Raw genomic sequence first — 6,456 nt, forward strand, 5'->3', positions numbered from 1 at the left:
GTCAATGAATTGTGATAAAAATACACCAATATTGGTAGTTTCAACATATTTTGCGATTTTGGATTTAAAATATTGCTTTATTTATTAACAAAAAAAAATTATACAATACACATTGTTAAGAAGATTATTTATAAATAAATTGTAATTATAAATATATGGTAAAAATACAGTGTTCACCAATGCAGAAATACACAGATGCATGAAATGATCTGTCGTGTCTATATTATATGAAATTTGTTACATGTAAAATTCATATTGACTAAAAATAAAAATTAAGAGTTATCTCTAACAATTTATTTGAAATTTTACTGAATTGACTGAATTTGACTATTCTGCACGTGATCTGTTATGATTAAACATAAAAGATTGATCTCGTATATTTTTTGATGCTGGATATATTGATTGACTTTGAGGGAGGTGATGGGTATGGAATGTTCAGCAGTGACAATTTTACTCATAAGAATTTGGGGCTGAAGGTATGGCAAGCAAGTCGATTACAAAAATATTTCCTAGTTTCCAAATTTTATAAAAGAGTAATAATTCTATGATTTATAAAATAATAATATTATGATAATATTTAACACTTTGGTCAAGTGTAACTGATCAGGTTTACATATTTATTGTAATAAATACTAAACATTTACTCCAATATTGTGCGCAAAACGATACCATGTATTCGTGTATTAATATTTAAAAATGTATATATTTTCAAAAAGCAATTAAAAAAATTAATTTAAAACCAATCAAACATGTTGAAATAAATTTATTAAAAGATTCACCTCATAATGTGAACTGCCTAAAGCTGCACATTGCCACTGATCTATACAAAAGAATACGCATGAACGGCTGAAATGGAATTTTTGCTAAACTATCGAAGAGATTGAAAATTATTTATACAATATTAATAGGGTGACGGTTGCAGTCATTACATGAATATTTTAAAACCTTAAGGTGAGGAAGAATAGCCACAGGAACAATTTATAACTTTCAAAAAGTACTTGCGACACAGGAGGAAAATAAAAAAATGATCCCATTTATAAAATGGACATTAAAAAAACTATAAATCTTGTTCAAAACTCGCAAATTTTTCACTAATGATTGAAATTTTGACACAACACTGCATTCAAATAACGCGCTTGTTTTTATGTACCTATCTTGTAATGGGCGCCATCTGTTGGACAAAAGAAACACGCCATAACAAGTATTTTACAGTTTCATTTCAGTGTTTCCAAATGCAATGTTAAATTGAATTTCGATTTATTTTCATTTTGATTTAATTATTTTGTATGACATTCCCTTGGAACTAGGCTGTATATTTTATCACAGACTTCATATTTCAAAAGATAGGATTGCCACTCACGCATATAAAAATCAGACTGTATAATGAAATCACTTTAAAAAAAATCGAGGACATAATATACATTGAAATATACAATGCTGACGTCAAGAAGGATTTGCGTGAAATCAAGATAAAAAATATAATACATGTACTTTGCGGTACAGTGAATTCAATTCAATCATACATGATAAAGAAATGCTTTAAGCATTTTTCAAGTATTAGTATTCAACACAGTTACAAGAAATCATAAAAATGCAAAATTTTTGTATCGAAGAAGATAGCCAGTGGGTGGTCTATATTTGCTTTTTGTACGACGCAAATAAGTCGACGGACAGTCTTGCATATTCATAGAAACTATGATATGCAAACTGTACACCGTGCATCTCACTCAAGATGAACGATTCTTCATCGTATGCTGTTGATAAATGTACTGAGTTCAAAGTCTTTCCACTTGTGCCAGTTTCCGCAGTGCAACACGTCACATTGAAATCAAATTCCCGTATTTTTACTTTCTCATATGCATAGTATTGAGAAAGTATAGTAATCGTCAACAAAATTAGAATTCGAGATTTTGACCAATCTCCATGTTTTAAACCTTCGCTAATTCGAAAAACTCATTTTTGGAAAATGTCCTTCTCAGACAAAGATAACTCAACTATTTCAGCTAGATGGTTGAAAGTTGGTATGCATTCTTTACATCAAATTAGCAGATTTCTATCAAATTTTGTGTAAAATCTATTCAGAGGAAGGCCGTCTGTTTGAATATATGTTAACTTGATAACTACAAAATGAAGAGAGCTAGACAGATGAAATTCGGTACACAGATTTTACATTTATAGAGTAGACATAAGTGAAATTTTGAGCCAAATCCAACAATGGGTTGATTGTATGCTGATCTGTATTTTCAGAAACATCTAAACGCGATAATTTGAAAACGCAATGACTAAAATATATGAAATTTGGCTTGGGATTTTGTGACTACAATTTTGTGTCGTTTTAATGAAATTGTAATTTCCTATTGAGGGCGTTTTGAATCACCATCAACAAAGTTCTGGACCAATCTCTAGAATTGTGCGGTTTAGATCAAAACATGGATTCTTCTAATACGGACAATTATATGTTGCGCGTTCTAGAGTCGGCAAACCGACAACGTCTATAAGCACAGACAATGGAACAACAAAAAATATTGTACACCCACAAGCATTATGAAATGAAACACATTAGAAGCATGCTTTTTCTCTTTTCTTTCAATTCCATTTAATCAAACTAAGCAACAGCAAAGTGTGACTAGGTACGGTTAGTACATAGTTATATTTTGTTTTGGGTTAAGGATTTAACCGGGGCTGGTCAGGCTGCGGGTGCTATGCACCCGGGCCCTGTCACTGAGGGGGGCCCTAGACAGTGATTAAGAATTAAAATATTGTTCTGAACAACACCGTTTACACGCACTGAAAGTATATAAGTTTGTTTCCACGTGGCTGGCTTAGCTTCGACTGTCGCCGTTATTAGGCAATGGTCGCAGCGATACCTATAAAAGGGGGAGGGGGAGGAGGAAGTTGATTTATGAATAAAGAAATTTCCTTTAGACATGTTAAGACAGAGCGGTGCGACTTCTGGGTGCTAGCGGCGGCCAGAAGTCGAGGCTGAGGCTAGTTCAAAGGGACTTGTAAATCGTCAGCTATATACTTTTTTCTGCATCTAATGTAATATGCTTTATGCGTGCTTCTATTATGTTTGTTTGCATTAAGTTGCTCAAACAAAAAGTAAAACAAGATAAATTAAACGATCAATTCCTAGCAATGCACATTGCATTACTGCTTCACCGTCCTTGACCGGAATGAAAAGAATTAAGGAAGAAGTTTAAATGTAGCAGTCGGCGGATTTGGATATATATGTTCATAGTATATATTATAGTCTTGTGCAAATGTGCAAAATATTGTTAATATAAGATAAATAGATTTATAATCACTTACCTCACCTACTAGTTAATAGCTTATAGTATATAGCATATAATAATTTGATAATTCATTCTATAAACTGCTTAATACTGTTAGATATAACCATGTCCACGCCAATGAAATATCCCTCTGGGTGTCAAAAAGGAAAATTATCAGAAAAGAAAATAGAAGGAAAGCTAAACTTTAAGAAGTCACAAGTAAATCTGTTTTCTTGACTACGAAGTAATTCTGGCAAAGAAATTGCTTCAACTTCAGAAATTACAATTCAAACTTATTCTGGAAAAGAAAGTTCGGCGCAAAGTACACAGTCTGCAATAAAAATATTGAAACGGTGAAATTTAATGAAGAATCGTGTGTTTATACAAATGTGACGAAAATGACAATAACAAATATGATCAAGAGAGTATAAGAGTGGTTTATGGTCAAGTATTTTAACTCATAAATTTAGAATGTTTTGTGTTAAAATCGGACCTGTGCAACACAAAGGAGTGTTTGCTAAAAATGCTGAAGGTACATCATTTTCCACTACATACTACTTTAAAAAAATACGAAAACGTGAAACTCAACTTCGTAGGTGGTTAATTTAAGACGCAAGATTCCGTATTTTGTTTTTGTTGTATACTGTTTTCCCAAAAGAAGAGGAAATGACCAAACAACACGATTTATAGATGGCTATAATAACTGGAGAAAGCTGTCAAATGTAATTCAAGATCATGAACGCTGTAGTTGTCATATTAATTCGTTTATTGCTTGGAAATAATTATTAAAACGACTAAATTTATGTTCGAATATTGATAAAACAAATCAAGTTAATATAAGTAAAGAAACGGCACTACTTAAATTACTATTTCAAAGAATTGTAGATGTGATTCTATTTTTAGCGTGAAATAATCTTCCACTACGAGGAACTCACGAAATAATAGGTAAGTAATAATGAAAATTTTTTAAGTTAAATCGAATTATTAAGTTAAATACGATCCTGTGCTAATGGATCATATAAACAAAATAATAAATTCTAAAAATAGATTGTGCATCATTTAGCACATAGGTCACAAGAGCAAATTATTTCTGCGTTAGGAAATTAAGTCATTAACAAAATTAAACACAACATAAAAGTATCCATGTACTATAGTATCCAAATGGTTTGTACTCCTGATATTTCTCATAAGGAACAGACTTTAATCATTATTAGATATGTAAATTTTGAAGAGAAAAGGTTAACTATAAATGTGCCATTTATAGGGTTTATTGAAGTAACTGATCTGACTGTTGAAGGACTAGCAAAAACTATTGGAAAGATGAATTGTAGAGGGCAAGCATACGACAGCTGTTGTAATATGAAAGGGAAATATAAAGGAGTACAGTCTAGAATACTTTCTCTAAAACCGCTTCCAATTTATGTGCCTTGCCTATCACACTCCTTTAATTTATGAATTTGTGACGCCGCTTCCAGCAGTATATATTGTTAAAAAAAAAATGTTTTTGATATTGCAACTTTTATATTGCTTATTTTCTCCATCTACAAAAATATGGGAAATTTTACAAAAGCATTTAAATATTACTCTTAAAACAGTATATGACATTATTTGCGATGCCAAAATAGATTAAACTATTTCAAGCAAAAACAATTGTTCTTGATTGATTTAATTTAATTTGGTCTATAAAATTAAAACTGAAATCCAAAATTTATCACAGTTTTAGACGGAACAAGATAGCCCGGAATTTGAATATTTCAGAACATTTTCTTGAAAAACGAATTCGAAAAAGATTATTCCAAAATACCTGAAGATGAAGTTAGAGAAAACACGGTAGAGGATAGATGTTATTTTTAGCATTGTAATTGATACTGCTATTGTATTGACAGAAAATAGATTTAAAAGTATCTCAAATAAACTAATGAGGAAAAAAAAAAAATATAAATAATAACGTTTAAATGCACTTGCTATACGCATCGAAAAAGAAATTGCAAAATTATTTTAGTTTTCCTGTAGTAATTAATAACAAAAACAAAATAACGCATTAATTAAACATGCATTAATAATATGTGTTAGTATTTTTTGTTTTTAATTCACAAAAAATTAGGGTCCCAAATGGCTTCTTGCGCCCGGGCCCCTACATAGAGAAGGCCGGCTCTGGATTTAACATTTATAATATTACAGATAATGTATAATAAATCAGCGGGTGTGGTCCCCTCAAAACTTTCTCGCATACTCTAATAAGCGTTTCGTGACAGAGAACGTTTTATATGGCACTGGCGTACAATAATTACGAAATAATAACTTTTCGCATGAATTTATTATTTTTACTAAATCTATCATATCACTATTGCTGATTAATTTCTGGCATGTGGTTGATAATAGCCAAAAATCGCACTTCTGTTTTAGACACGTTTTCCTCAACTAATTGAAACAAAAATTTGACACAAAATTGCATTTGTATATTCACAAATTCCCATACCAAATTTGATATCTTTAAGTCATTCTGTTTTTGAATGATCGCGTTTACTTATTTCTGAAAGTACAGACCGACAGACAATCAACCAATAGTTAGATTTGTCTATAACATCTATAGGTATCTACACTATATATGTTAAATCCGTTTATCCATCTCTTAAAAAATTCATCTATCTACTTCTCTTCGTTTTGTAATTATCATGTTAACTTATATCAAAACAGCCGGACTTCCTCTGAATAGATTTTACTGCAAATTTGGTATAAAGACCATATACTAAATTTCAACCATCTAGCTCAAATATAATTTTTAAGTTAGCGTTGTCACGGACAGACGGACATTTTATAAAAATTGTTTTTTTGATCTCAGGGAGGTCTAAAACGTGGATATTCGTCAAAGCTTCTCGAATTCGAATTTTTTTATGATTACTATACTTTCTCTATACTATGTATAAGAGAAAGTAAAAATGCGCCATACGATCTCAGAAACAATTTAATATAAAAAAATAGTAATTTAAAAACACAATTATATATATAATTAGTTAAAAAAATTAATTAAAAAAAGGAGGCTATTAGATAAAAACTTTTTTCTATTATAAATATTTTTTGAATGGATTTTTTTCATGCCATTTTTTAAATCTTGTGTTTTCAACTATTAGTACTACTTTTTTTTTGTCAAAGCAACATAAATATGGGAAATAAATACATT

The sequence above is a fragment of the Argiope bruennichi genome, chromosome 3 (genome assembly GCF_947563725.1).
Source record: "Argiope bruennichi chromosome 3, qqArgBrue1.1, whole genome shotgun sequence".
In the NCBI taxonomy this organism is placed as follows: Eukaryota; Metazoa; Arthropoda; class Arachnida; order Araneae; family Araneidae; genus Argiope; species Argiope bruennichi.